The sequence below is a fragment of the Globicephala melas genome, chromosome 9 (genome assembly GCF_963455315.2).
Source record: "Globicephala melas chromosome 9, mGloMel1.2, whole genome shotgun sequence".
NCBI lineage: Eukaryota > Metazoa > Chordata > Mammalia > Artiodactyla > Delphinidae > Globicephala > Globicephala melas.
Window position 1 is genome coordinate 66,399,341 of NC_083322.1, and position 16,264 is coordinate 66,415,604.

The following is a 16,264-nucleotide window of genomic DNA, read 5'->3' on the forward strand; positions in this document are numbered from 1 at the left end:
AACAGGTAATTCCAAGTCAGTTCAGGGGACATGGGCTGTAAGAATTTGTGGATCCTCACTTAAGCACTGAACCATTTACTTGATTTTTTTCTCCCATCCTGCTAACCTACTTTCAGACAATGTATTCTTTTCTGCCTTGTAGAGTTTTATTCTCTCATGCCTTTGGCTTGAACATAGCCCATGTCCCGCCCACCCCACTTCTGGCTTTATATATCAGGAACTTTCAGCTTCACTGCTGTTTACTTTTGTCTCTTACATGTAAATCATAAGAGGTATAGTCCTCTAGTGGATATTTTTACAATTTAGGTAACTGGTCAGTCTAAGAATTGGCTGTCTTTGTTTCAGACACACTCTTAGAATATCATCTGGTACAACGGCAGTCAGTGTCTTATTTTACAAAATGGTTTCCTAGGGACGAACACTTTTTTAAAAAAAATGTTTAACATGTCAATTTTAATTGGAGACAAAATAATATGCTATTGACTCTCTCGACAAATCTCTATTTCAGGATTAATGGCTACTATCAGTAATTTGGATTTAACATTTTCCTCACATCTTTCAGAAAATAATGTCAGAAATACTGCTATCTCATCTCATGCATTCAGTATAATAATTTTAGGTTAATTCATGCAGTTGAAAATATTTACTAGTATTTATGCAAGAAAATGGAATATACAGAAAACCAAGACTGAGTCCTAAGGACTAACTCTTTAGCAGAGGCTATCAACAAGGAATGGTTGGCATCAAGACTGATGTATTCAGTAAAATCTAATGGCATAAGAAACATCATTATCATGTTAAAAATAGAACCATTATCACAATGCATGCTAGAGTGGTCAGTCATTCAACACATATTTATGGAGCAATTTTTATCTCCATACACTGTTCTAGGCACTATGCCACAAGTGGTAAACAAAATCCATAAGGTCCTTGCTTGTATGATACTTAATGCTGGAGGACAAGATGGACAATAAACAAGTAAATAAAAGAATTTCTGACAGCAATGACTGCAGTGAAGAGAAGCAAAGTCCTGGCTGTTATTCTAGATTGGGAAAGAAAGTCTCTCAGGGATAGGTATTAAGCAAGATGTAAATAACAAAATGATACCAGTCATGTGAATATTGGGGAGGGGGCAATATTGCAGCTTAGTGTAATAAACTTGGTAAATTTGAGGAAATTTTATGATAGTGTGACTAGAGCATAATGGTTGAGATGTAGAGCCCAGACATTTTAAATTGAGGATTTTGGACTATACTCTAGGTGGGATAGGAAACCACAGAAAGTTCTTAAGAAGAGAAGCAGCCTGATCTTACTTACTAAGATCAGTTTGGTTGCATTTGTTGTAGGCAGACACAAGTGGAAGATGGGCTACAAATCAGTAGACTATCACAATTAGCAATCATCTAGGTGAGAAATGGAGGCCTAGGCAAGGAAGGTGTCAGTGGAGATGGCAAAAAGCGGGGAGACTTAGGATAGTTTTAGGGATTAAGTTGATGGACCGTGTTGATGAACTGTATTTAATAAATTAGAACAACTGCGGAGTAAGAAGTTTGGTTGCACCTAAATATTATTTGTTGTCTCACAATAAACTCTACACTTTTAAATTGTTCTGTTTTGCAATGACTGAAAACATGGAACCAACGGTACTCCAACTCACTTTTCAGCAGGTACAGATTTCAGGTTTGCCAGTGAGGGATTCTTGTCTGTGGTTTGGAAGTTGGACAAGGAAGAGGCATCGTTAATTTTCGGTGGGAGCTGTAAGCAGCTGCATGGCCATTGGAAACAGCAGGTACAGAACTTTCCCAGTGACTTTCAGTTTCCTGGGCAGCTAAGATTGGTAACAGTAGTCTCCTGCTTACTTCAATTTCATCCCTCCTTGGGGCTTTCCCAGACTTGCTAGTGGTTGTGTAGTTCTCTAGTTGCCTGAATTAAGTCATTTCCTGTATGAAATGCTTAGAGTGGTTAATATTTTCCTAAACAAACTCTGACTAATATAGGGAGAATAATCAAGAATTCTACTTTCTGGATTTCAAGAGAAAAAGATCAGAGCTGGAGATATAGAGTCACTAGTGTTTAGATAATGAACATGGGACAGGACAAGCTTCCTTAGTAGATAAAAGAAATAGGGCAGGAAAGCATCCTGTGGGTTCACATCTGCTGTCATCAAATAAAACAGAAGTTTTATTGATGAATAAAATAAAGAATACTGAGCAGGAGAGGTCAATCAAAAGGATACTCAGATGGGCATGGCATTATAAATGCCAAGGGAAGAAGATGTTTCAACAAGGAGGGAGGTTACTGAAATCTAGAATGGTCAGGGGAGGTTTAATAGGAGAGGAAGGGCCTTGAAAGGTAAATCTATTTTGAATTAGAAGGAACAATTTTTAGCTACTTACTGAAGACAGCTAGAAGAGTTTGAGCATGGGAGCAGAAATGCTAGTGTATACAGGATCTTTGTGGATGGAGTAGGGTGTAAGAAACATGAGACCCAGTAGAACTGGTGAAAGTTATAGGTGGGGCAGGTTGTTGAAAAAAATAAGGTGAGGGCTCCCTGGTGGCGCAGCGGTTAAGAGTTCACCTGCCGATGCAGGGGACACGGGTTGGTGCCCTGGTCCGGGAAGATCCCACATGCCGCGGAGCGGCTGGGCCCGTGAGCCATGGCCGCTGAGCCTGCGCATCCGGAGCCTGTGCTCCGCAACGGGAGAGGCCACAATACTGAGAGGCCCGCATACCACAAAAAAAAAAAAAAAAGAAAAGAAAAAAAAGTGAAATAAGCAAGAGGCTTTTCAATAGAAGACATTTAGTAGGTCTTGATGGCATTGATCATTGACATAAAATAGCTTGTTGGCAGTTTTAAGTTGGACTGATTAAGAGTAGGATAATATTATTGACAAAGAGGGAAGTTAGGAGAAGGAACTGATTCTGCCTTGTCTGTAAAAGTGGCAATTTTTTTTTTAACAGGGAATAATTGTCATTCAACAGAATCAGAGTTAAAATTCATTGAATAAAAATTTTACTTGGAAATAAATTGCTTTTCTCTTTTGCTCTCTTATTATAGAAGTTCCAAACTTAACGCAAAGTAGAAAGACTAATCTGATGAATCTATGTGTTTTTAAAATCCACTTCAACAAGAATCAACACATGCCCGAACTTGTTTCATTAAACTTCCCCTTCAGCCCCCAGATTATACTGATGCAAATCCCAGTCATGGTATCATTTAACCTATAAATATTTTATGATGTAACTCTAGAACTCGAAAAAAATCATAACCACGCACAACTAAAATATTAACAAAAAAAATCCCTTAATGTCAGTCCGATGTTTAGACTTCAGATTTCCCCGATTTTCTCATATTTCTTTGTTGGTTTGTTTGAATTAGTATCCAAATTATGTGGACAATTCTCTTTGGAAAAAACATGACGTGATGTTAATACCCACAGAAGAATATACATATAACATATGGGAAAGATACAAAGCAGATAATACAACAAATTATCTGAACCCCAAATCCCAACTCAAGAACTAGAATTTATCAACACTGATGAAACTACCTGTTTTCCTCTCCCCTGTTCAAACCCTGTGCCACTGTATCAAAAAGTAGGACTATGCTTGATTTTATATTTATCATTTCCTTGCTTTACTCCTCTTTAAAAAAATAGTTTTACCACATATATATGTGTTCTTAAACAATATGTTGTTTAGTTGTACTAGTTTTTAAGCTGTAAGAAAATATCGCATACTGTAGTTTTCTTTTCACGCAACATAACATTTCTAAGTTTCGTCTGTATCGTTTTGCATAGCTGCAATTAATTCATTTTCACTGCTGTGTAATCCATCATAGAATGACTATCATCGTTTATTTATCCACTCTCCTGTTTATGAACATTTTGTTTCTGTCTAGTATTTTTTCCTATTATTAACTATGTGTCTCCTATTACACATGTAGAAGAATGTCTATAATATTAACCAAAGAATGACATTGCTAGATCACAGGTTATCATCACATTCAACTATGCAAAATAATGCCAAATTGTTTATCAAAGTGATTATACCAATTAATACTCCCACTAGCAGTTTATTAGAATTCCCATTGTAGCACATCTTTACCAAAGCAAGAACTTTTAGAGTTCTTAAATTTTGCCTGTGTAGTTAGTAAAACCAACATCATCTTGATTTTAATATGTGTTTTCCTGAGTACTAGTGCAGTTGAAAACTTTTTGTATTATTTACTGTGAAACTTCTCTGTGAAGTATCAATAGTAGATCATCTATTTTTGTCCTTTTTCATGGGTTGACTTTTTATAATTATTAATGTAAAGCTTTAATCTGGTTATCTATAATCCTATACTATTAGCATGATTTGAAACACTTTCTGCGAGGTTGTAGATTCTATTTTCACTTTCTTTGTGGTATTTCTTGATGAACAGACATTACTTTAGAATCATTTTAGTGTTAGTGATTTTGGAGTCGCTATTAAGAAAATTTTCTTACCTCAAGCTTATAAAAATTATTTTCTGTTTTCTTATAAAATTGTAGTTTTACTTTTCACATTTACATTTTTATTTTAGCCAACTTTTGTTTGGATAATTCTGGAATAGCTCAATATTATTTTCTTTTAAAGTATTTCATATAAAACTTTACTGATTATAAAATAAGTACCATGGGCTAGACTCCCTGGGAAAGACTCTGAGTTTTTTTGACAAGAGGTTGATTTGGGGAAGAACATCTGTGAGGGGTGAGAGTAGCTGGACTGGGCAAAGGGAGAGGCTGAACGGTGAGGAAATCACAACAGAGGTCTCAGTGACTCCAAGGAGGCACTCTGGAAGCCAGGCCATGCAGAGTAGTCCCAGTTGGGTTAAGGACCAGGGCTTTGTTCTGCCACATCCACCAGCCACCAGTGCAGCTGCTACAGGGGCTAAAACTTTAAAAAGGCAGCCTCCTTACACCAAAGGCAGTTCCCGGAGAGGGACTGAGGTCTGGGCCTTCAGGGGGCAAAAACCCCTGGCAGCTGAGGGAAGGATCACGCTGAGGGGCATATGAGTAGCACACAAGAATGTAAAAACTTTAATGAGTTTACAAAATAGGGTAGAAAATTATGTTCCCTGCTTTATCTCCAGTAAAAACATGATGTCAGAAACAGAGAGGACATCCAATAAATGTTGAGGGAATGAATGTAACGTGAAGTAGACACAAAGGGAAAATATTTCTATTCCCCCTAAGCTGTTTTGTATGTATTTGATGTATTAAATAATTGAGTATGCCACACTGAATAGACTCTGTTGAAGTCTACACTCCGATCATCTTAATTGGAAATTGTTGTGTTCAGTTGGATCCTTTGGTTGCACACAATGGAAGCTTAACTTGAGATAGATGATTGCCTGCCCTCCGTCCCAACTTATTCACCTACCTAATCTGCCTCTTAACCATGTGCCCTCCACTGAACTGACCTTTTACTTTACCATTCAATTAAATAGCTATAAGATTTTGGTTGGAGTCCTTTTCCTTTCTAATGAAGTGTTATGATAATGATCATTAAGATAATTATTATCTTAATGATTATTGATAATTATCATTAAGATAATTAATTTTGGAATATTTCATTTTCATTAGTTCCATCAGGCCATGAATGTTGGTTTGCTTAAATACATGCCTCTCAATTAACGTATATGGAACACAATACTTGCCTGAGATGTTTCTTCTTCTTTATATGTGAAATTGATGTACCTGGGGGAATTTTTGCCATGTCATTTTTTAGTTTTTCAGGTAGCAGCCTACCTTAGATCACCTTATAGTCTATACTGAGAAGTCATGGTAAAGGTTCTTCTACAGTTGCTAACAAAGTTCTGTTTTAGAATTTGAGATAAGTTGGACAAATATGGCTAGATAGAACTTTATTTTTATTTTCCAAAGGAAAAAAAGGGACTTACTGAACTAGTGAGCCTTATGTGTTATGTTGCAGAGGAAAATACTTCTCTCTTAAGAGAACTAGCTGCTTTAAACTTGTGATAAATTTTTTAGTCATCTGAATTATACCTTCATTATAAAGCATCTAATTTTAGTCTTAGGTATTGTTCAATTTAGCTTGGTTCTTTGCCATCCTCATTTTAAATTATTTTCTACCTACTAGAGAAAAATATCTACATTATTTTCTTAAGTTTGTTGTGCGTTCAGAAATGATTATATGTATCTTTTAAAAATGGTCAAGAATTCAAGTTTTATAGTAGTTGAATAGGCTTTCTCCAATTTCTTTGAACTCAGAATTTTTTTTAATGCAATTCTTTTTTGTGTGTGGGAGGATATGGTAGAAAAGAAGTGATATACTTAGAAGAGTAATTACCAGAGGTTTTTTTTTTTTCTTTTTTGAGAATATTTTTATCCAAGACAATCAGAATTTTTTGATCAAGTGAGCATAAGGGGATGAGGACATGTAGGTGTGATTTTCCATGTGTCTGATTTCCCTCCATGAGACTGATGGCCAATACTCCCTACTTTGGAAAATTACCTCCTATCCTCATATGTACAGTTATGGGGGGAGTGGGTGAGCAGTTTGAGATAGTCTGTCTCTGTCCCTCTTGTCACAGTTTATCCATCCAAAAATGGGCATCTGACTTAAGTCTGGTTCTCCAGAACCCTGTCTCAGGATTTTCAGCATTGTCATCCAGAATACTGTTTGTCTCTTTCTACTGATAACTGTAACATGTAAAGTGTGAGCTCTATTTTGGCTGACCTGAAGAAAAGTGAAGAATAGAGCTCAAAGAAGAGCAGAGCTGAGAGATGCTGAGAATATCCTGTGACATTTGTATCCCTGTATCTAGCGGTTCCTCTCACCCAGGCACGTTCTTGTTCTTGAGTTCATGAGACACAGTATCTTACATTAATGATCTTTTTTGTTAGTTATGAGAGACGAAATATTGTTTATGTCACATGCAACCAAAAGACTCGGGCCCAGTATAATTACTGTTTCCCCAGCAGGCTCTAGATAGTAGTCAACAGGTTTCATTTTGAATTCCAACTATGGTCCCTATTGGAACTAGCTGCCTGGGATATTGGGTTGAGAGGGAATTTGAGGTATATATACCTGATTGAGAGAGAGAGAGAAGGGGGCATGATCATGTAGAACAGGGCTTCTCGACCTCACACAACTGACATTTAGAGGTGAACATTTTTTGTGGTGGGCTGTGGGCTGCTGTTCTATGCATTGCAGGATGTTTAGGAGAATCTTTGGCCTCTACTCTCCACCCAGTTGTGACAACTAAAAATGTCTCCAAACATTGGTATATATCCCCTAGGAAGCAAAACTGCCCTTGGTTGAGAACCACTGGTACAGGGATATTTGCAAGGGATGGCACAGTAGCAATACGTAAACCAAATGTTTTCTAAAGCAATTTAGATCACATAAAGTGTGCATCCAATTTAGCAAAGGGAAATTAATAATGGGTATTTATTTGTAAATTAGCTGCCCTTTCAGTTAAAAAGATAATCACGTGTTTACATATAAGCTAAAGAAATCCACAGAAAGAAAAGTACATAAGCAAAACCAAATTTTACACTTCTGTTGCTTTTACTTGGGCAGCCTGACAGTGGTCCTCCTTGACATTGCTGTCACTCCTGCGGGCAGCAACCACAGCCTGAAACTGCTCTGACACTCTTTTAAAAACGACAGAAGTCGAGAGTAGTGAGGGCCCTCATGTAGAGGAAAACTATAGAGGATGAAGCCAACACAGAGGAAAGCTGACCTGAGAAATGGGTAATACCGTTTGAGTCTGGGATCCAGCAGGAACTGAAGTCAGTATTTTTCAGATACTTGAGATAACATATCTCCCTCTCTGACTTAGACTGATTTTAGTTGTTCCCTTCTTTCACAACTCTAAAGGTCCTCAGCAATGCAGAAAAGTACGTCAAAGAAAGATCAGGATATAATTCTTTCATTATAAATTGACTTAGATTTATTTTGATGTTTGCATACCACAAAGAGAAGTTATAAAAGCACTGAAGATGGTGTAGTGAAAAAGTTTTATGAGGTAGGAAAATGAATTTTATGAATAGGATTTGTAACATATCTAGAGAAAATAAAATATAAACGTGCTTAGATATGGTTGACTGCTTTCTAGGAAAATTTTGCCATGTATATAATATATATACACCAAATTTAATAGCGATATCATCCATCATTATGGCTCTCGGTATGTGGCTCCTCCCCTTGCAATCGATGGGGAATTATTTCTCTATGACTCCTGCTGAAGCCTTTCCTGGGAGCCACGGTTTATACCATGTGACCCAATCCCCAGGTACAGAACCAATTAGACTAGGAATGGTCTTGAGGACAGTTCATCTGTATGCTTAATGATGTCTGGAGCAAAACAATGAAATTTGCTAAACAGATTCCCTCTTTTAAGGACTTGGACACTAGGTCCTGGTAGAATACACCTGTTAGAAATGTAAGTTGAAGCAGAAATGTCTCCCACAGAAAGCAGTTAGAGACTATGATGAACATATACAAGTTACAATGATAAAGAAGGAACCCAAGAATGAAGAGAGAAGGGTAGATTTAAGAGAGAGATCTTGAGACAAGACTTACAGTCAGGAGAAACAGAAAAAAAAGGAATGGCTCCCTAATTGCAGACTTGATTGTTTATGATTTTCTAGTGTCAGTTATAGGTTCATTCCATTCACAATCGTGCCACTTATCACTTGAGTGCCTCTCAGCTCCAAATTCACCCTTCAGTACCTGCTCTGCAATAATGGATTTGACATCAAGCATTTCTCCCTTACAGGAACACATATTAAACCATCAGTAGAGGGCACAAGAGAGGCACGGGGGGGAGGAAGAAGGCTGCTGACTCTGGGGTGCTGCCCTTTATTTTGTATTTTATTTTTGGCTCCTGCTGTGTGTTCTGTCAGTGGTGGAAGTGTAGGGATATCCACTGATACTGTCCCAGTTGTACCCCCAGAACTTGCAGTCCCTCAGTGACCACGCACCCATGGCTCTCTGGTGACCATCTAGGTGGCCTTCTCTCCTGGAACACATCATGTACGTAATGTTCCCTGCTCTGCGTGCTTGCCCACTGGCCTGCGCCTTGGACAGTTTTTCCCACAGCCCTGCCTATGAACACCAAGCACTTCAGGACTCACGGCAGTCCTCATGCACTCTGTGCACCTACTCCAGCATCGGCTTGTCTGTACACCTGGAAAAGCTGCTTCCCAGGGCCCTGTCTACACAGACACCACTGGCTCTAATTCTCCAGTGAAAGCTCCGCCGCTACTCCCTCTGTATACCCTTACTTAGGAATCTTGGCAAGCTGCGACCTTATATCCTTCTGTCTCAGCTGCTGTGGTGGACTATCTCTGACCTAAGTAACCTCACAAACTTTCCAGGAGGCTGCAACCACAAGTTCTCCAACGAGATTCAATGCCTACCTTGGAAATCCCTTGTCCAACCTTGTCCTTCACTGCATACTTTTCCTCTGCCCTTAATTAACCCATAGAGTTCTCTGTATATCCTTGTAGTTTCTCCCCTATCTTAATCATTCATTATACTAAAATTTGTACACACTCAAACTGCTGTGACTTTTTTCTCCTTATTGGACTCAGATGGATTCACCTTCTTTATAGTAAATTCCATTTCTCTCGGGCTAACTTCAATCAATTTCTATATCTTGTGATCACAAGAGCTGGATTCAAGCGGCCGGGACACACCACTTAATTCACTCTGAGATTCAGATGCTTCTGCCCTTTTCTTTGACTCCCACGGAATTTCATGAAACTGACCTCAAGGCCTAGATCTGACTGTACCTGCCAAGGTGTAGAACACTTAGATCAGTTTTGATGAACACAAGGTTTGACATATTTGTCAATAGTACCAGGAAGAGTTGTGCATACTATAATACTTAAACAACCACAGGAGAAGGGCAAACCTATATAATTAAGGTTAAGGGTATGTGGAATAACTGACTGAGAGAAGCTTAGTGTGTCCTTATTTCTATTTTAACTCTGTTCAGGTTCATGAATCAATGAGCTAAAGCAAAGACATACAGAAAGAGTAAATATTCAAACAGGATTTGCTCAAGTTTCCCCAGATGAATTGTTAGTCATGCAGGTTAATGTATCCTTTGAGAAAGCAAGTAATTTTCCTGACATACCCATATGCTCTGGGGCTGCAGGTCAATTCTTTCATTTAAGAAATAAAAAATGACAAAATACCTTCAATAATTATCAATGATTGATCTCATTAAGATGTATGCCCAACAAATTTCTGCAAAGTTAGATTCACAGACGTTGGTCCACTTTGGCACAGAAAACTTTGAAAGGTGGAGATTTGGAACAAAGCTCCTATAACATATCAACCCTTTCTATTTTTAAATATGCTTAGTCATTAATTACATCAACTAACAAGCTAAAAATTTGCTATACAATTTTTTTTTAAATTAGCACTGATATAAAAATATTCAATCATTTTAGGAAAAACGGATATAACACAATATTTCGGGGATTTTTATATATTTTTAAGTGATGTAGTTTATACTAACAAGGGAGAATTAAAAGTAGTCCGACAATCAATAATTATGTAATAATACTAGAAAGAGCAAAGCACAGTGATTTTCAGTATAGCTGACTCTTTAATTACAGGTAAAACATCTTACAGAATATGAGAAGATGAAGAGCATTTCTGCTTAGAAAATCTGATTAAACATTATAGTGTGCAATCAATATGATATTTGCAGCACATCAAAAATTAGTACTGAAATATTAACTACCTCAAAGAAAATTATGGCTAGGTCATGCCATATTAGAGAGTGACGTTGAAAGAACTGATGAAAAATGTCTTTCTGCATAATTTACTTTTTCATAGTAAAATGTAAGGAAAAAGTTTTTAAAATGCCTTAAGAAATATTCTTGAAATAACATTTAACTGAGATCAACACTTCTACCATCTCAAGATAAAAAGAATAAAGGCATGAGCATTTTTGGTGAGAAGTGGAGTACCAATTTGGATTATCAGAGAAATTATCTCTCCTGAATTAAGCACACAGATATTATTTAACTATAATTTTAAGAACGTACCGAATAAGACATTTCTAATGCAAGTATTCTTGCTCTGAAGAGCATGCAGTATTTTGTGGGGATATTTCTTAACTTAAACATACTATTTACAAGTAGAATTACATACTTTGGGTATAAATCAAAGGTGTTCAGAAATTTTAAGTGTTCAACAAAGTTTAAATTAAAAAGATTGAAAGAAAACTCCCCGAAAAGTAACTACAGATTGTTAGTGAAAAATACTTGAATGCAAAAAGAAAAAAAAAAGATATTAGGGGAAAATATTAAATGTCTAACTCAGGCTCTAGATAAAAATAAACTTGTGGAAAGAACAAAATGAAAATATATACAGAAAGTGAAACCCTTATGCCTTGTTTTTTTATAATTGAATTTCTGGAGAGTATAGTTCAAGAGCTAATAGATGAGTTTGGGAAAAAGAACTCAATTATTCCTTAGAGATACTGAGCCAAAATTGAAATATTCAACATACGAGTCCAAATGTTGTCCATTCCTGTTCTTTTGAAAACTCTAAAAGCTTTTTATTTCCACAGGACTCTGGAAGGGTAACATCACACGTTGGTTAAGTGTACAGTTCCACTCAGCTCCACACCTTATTACCCGGCTGAACTTGGATAATTTTCTTAGCTCTCTGTACCTTAGCTGCCACCTGTAAAATGGGAAAATAACACCTGTCTTCTAAGGTGATGTATCAAATAATCGCATATAAAGTGGTTAGAACAGTGTATAACTCACAGTAGCCACTCAATATTATTAGAATACAGTCTGATTATTTTGGTTTTTGGTTTTTTTGCCGCTCCACGCAGCATGTGGGATCTTAGCTCCCCAACCAGGGATCAAACCCATGTCCCCTGCGTTAGAAGCACAGTCTTAACCACTGGACTGCCAAGGAAGTCCCTACAGTCTGATTTATTTAGTAACCTTTCAACAGCATTGATTTTTATACACACATGACACAGTGATAATTAAAGATCATAATTATCGATTCAATCAGCGTATTCATTCCTTCCAGAATAGTCTTATTTAATTTTTCATCATTCTATTTCACTGTTCAAGAACTAATAATGCTTCCCTACTGCATAGGCCATCAGAGCTAAGTTCTATTTGGATTCTAAAACTTCTGTAATTGAAGCCCATTTTACTTATTTGAGCTCCTTTCCTTTTTCCCCCACATTACATCGCATCTGTTGCACTTGAGATTACCCATTCTTTCCTACAAGTGACGTGGATTTGTTGATCTGTTCCATTGGCCTAAACCAGCTTTCTCTTTTCCATTCTTTCAGAAACAGTTCCAAAGCATTTCACTGAGTCTTTGTGCTTGGAATTCCCTTCCTCCTCATTCTTTAACCAGGAATATTTGAATACCTAATCTTTGCAAGGCCCTGCTAGGTATAGCAGGGAGTTAGCCAGCATGGTCCAATGATCTTTAGTGATGATCTGTAGAGGAGATGCACAATGAAATAAGCAACCAGACCATAATCGATCTGCCTAGATTGTTCTTGCCAAAGCTCTTCACAAGACCTGCTCCTCCTTCACTTTCAGGACTTAGCTCCAATGGTACCTTCTCTAAGATGGCTTTTTTTTTTTTTTTTTACCATCCTGTCTAAAAACAGCACCTGTCCTACCTACAGTCAGTATCTGTCTCATTATCTGTTGAATAATTTTTATAGAATTTACATTATCTTAAAACGTCATTTCCACAAATGGATTTACTTGTCAAGAAGAGAGTTGCACTGTCCCCCAGCCCAAACCCCCAATTATCCATTAACAACAGTGATGTTGGTGCTTGGCACTGATATTCCTCAGCTCCAGTGTGGGTCTTGATGGTCACAAATTCAACAGAATAATTTCTCCACCCTTGCCAGAGTAAATGGTTCAGGAAAGGTCAGTAACCCAGACCTAAGCTATTCAGTGCAAGACATCCTCCTGGCCACAACACTACAGCTCAGAGTCCAATGTTTGGAAGGGGAAGGGAAGAAAAGATTTTTCTTTTGCTCTGGACGGTATGGTATACACATGAGAAGTCTGGAATTGCTGCAGCCGTTTGGCTGCAAATAGGGAAGTTTTATTTTTTCCTTTCCTAACTGTGTGCCTTCTATTTTCTTTTCTTATCCTACTACGGTAACCAAATCTTCCAGTAATATGTTGAATATGAGTGATGAGAGTGGATATTCTTTCCTTCTTCCTGATCTTAAGAGAAAATGATCCAGTCTTTTACCATTAAGTACCGTGATGTTGGCTATAGGTCATTGTATAGACGCTTGTTAGCAATTCAGGTGACTGTCTTTTATTCCTAGTTTGCTGAAATTTTTTTCCCGAATTGGTGTTGGATTTTGTTAAATTCTTCTTCTGGGCCAATTGATATGATCCATATGATTTCCTTTTCAGACTATTGATATTAATCTCGGGTGGCCTCGGCCTGCTGCGGCTTGAAGCATGGTTTCAGTTCCCAGCCAGAAACTGAGGTTGGGTCGCAGCGGTGAGAGCACTGAATCTTAGCCACTAGACCAGTGGTCAGTGACAAGGCCCTGGCCCTTCAGCTTTGCATAAAAGAATTCCCACAAAGACGGAAAGTGGTGACATAAGTAAAGTATTTATTAGGGAAAAAAGAAGTACACTACGTGTTGATAGACACATGGGCAAGCTCAAAGAGAGAGTCGCACCCTCATGGCAGTTTAAATCACTTATATGGGGCATTTCTTCTGGGTTTCCTTTGGCCAATCATTTTGATTTGCCTCGTTCAAAGCCCGTTTTTGGTATAGCTCAGGATTTTCCCATGTGTGCACGCACATCTCTTAGCCAAGATGGATTCTAAGGAAGAGGCCTATGGGTAGGTTTAGTCACTTGGCATCATTCCCCTTTTGACCTCCAAGGAGCCTTTCTGCACCATGTGTAGTCAGGGAGGTCACCTGACTTTGAGAATGAGGAATATGTGGTCTCTTATCTTCTCTCTGGGCAGGGTCCAGCCTCCTCGTTCAATTGTCCTGTTATTCCCATCTCGGAGTATTGGTCCACAGGGAACGAACTCAAACCGTTTACCCCGGGGCCCGTCTGTCTCCTGCCTCAGTATGATGGATTATACTGATTGATAGTTGAATAGTTAACCACCCTTGTATACTCAGAGTAGTTACCACTTGGTCATGGAAAAAGTTCTTTCAATACTTGGTTGGGTAAGTTTCACTAATGTTGGTATGGAGGATTTTTATGTAGAAAGTCTTGAGAGACACTGGTCTGTCATTTTTTAGTACTGTCTGACTGTGGTATCAGAATAATTCTCTCATTCACAAAATAGGTTGGGAAGTGTCCCTTCCTCTTCTATTTCTGACACAGATAGTGTAAAATTTGTAAAATTGGTGTTAATTTTTCTTGAAGTGTTGGTAGAATTTTCCAGTGAAACCAGATGGTGCTGGTGATTTCCACTTTCCTCTCTGGGAGATTTTAAAATATGGATTCAATTTCTTTAATAGTTATGGGACTATTCAGATGATCTATTTCACCTCAGTTCAGTTTAGGTAGTTTGCAGTTTTCTAGAAATTGGTACATTTCTTCTAAGTTGTCAAATTCATGAGCATAAAGTTGTTTGCCCTATTTCCTTAATATTCTTTTAATGGCTATAGGATCTAAGGTGACATTCCCTATTTCATTCTGGACATTAGTGATTTGTGTCCTTTTGTTTTTATTGTTGTCAGTCTTGCTAGAGGTTTGTCAATTTTATAGACTTCTTTTGAAGGCCAACTTTTGTCTAATTGATTTTCTCTATTGTTCCCTTGTTTTTAATTTATTGATTTCTGCTCTTTTCTTTATTTCCCTCCTTCTACTTTCTTTGGGTTCCTTTTGCTCTTTCCTTTTTTCTAGATTCTCCATGTGGGAACCTAGAAAATTGATATGAGACCTTTCCAAATTTCTAAAGTAAGCATTTAGTGCTATATATTTTTTTCTCACATGGTTGTTGCCGCATCCCACATATTTTCCTATAATATGAAATTTACTTACTGAAATTTTCAGTTCTATATTTTCCATTTTCTTCTGCTGGTTCTTTTTTTTTATAACTTCCTTTCTTTCCTGAGTTTTCTCTTTTCATTTGTTTCAAGACAATTTATAATTGATCTTGAAGTATTTTTATGAACTGCTTTAAACTGAATGCTGGCAATTCCAACATCTGATTTATCTCATGATGTAAGTTGATTGTGTTTTTTCCATTCTACTTTTTATTTCCCTAGTTCTTACTATGATAAGTGATTTTTGCTTATACTGTATAAGTTTTGCTTGTATCCTGTAAGTTTTCCCATTGTGTTAGGAGGCTCTGGTTCCAATCAGATCTTTAAATATTCTATTTTAGTAATCATTCACTCTGTTTAGCATGCAGATTTCAGCCTAGTTTTGTTCCACTGACAGTTTAATTTTGTGGTGTTTTTTTTTGTTTTGTTTGCCTTCATGGTTTTATTTTGGTCTTCTTGGTTCATCTTATGCTACTGCGGCTCTCACTGCTTCTTGCTGGTATTGCCTGGGGGAATGGATGGGATAGGGATTTAACCAAAGCCGTCTCCTTTGTGTTGCTCAGTACGAAAATCTCAGGCCCACAGGTTCCTGCTTGTGACATTCCACCACTATGGAAATGAAATCCCTAATGGATGCCTGTCCCCCACCCAACTGTAATTATACTGTAATAAAGGGACTCCTACTAGGAAAGCACTAAAGTGACTTTTGCTGTGAGAACTGTAGGAAAATGTAGAAGCAGCCATCACAGATCTTGTTTCCTAGCTTCCTCATAAGGGGCTTTAACATAATAAAAGGAGACAGCTATTCAGGGCATAATTACATGGGAGTCTCGAGATGGTTAATTATAAATGGTATGTATAAGGAGAAAACTGACAGGGTGTTCACTGAAAGCTTGGTGGAATTTTATAGGAAATTTAGGAACTTACAACTCTCTAACCTCGAACTTTCTAGGATATAAAAACCTCAAGGCATATATGCTCAGTCTGAGCTTAGACCAATAACTAAGAAAAGTTCTGATGCGGCTCCAGTATTGGTTGTCAAAATGTCCTCTTTTAACGTTAAGTTTGTAATATAAGAAGAAAATTGACATGAACGTCAGGGTCCCTGACCCAGTCTCCAATAAGTTACCCCAATATTGGGTGCAATGGTTTGAAGGCTGAATAGAAATGTTTAAGCCTATTAGATAAAGGAGTACAGTGTATAGTACTGCC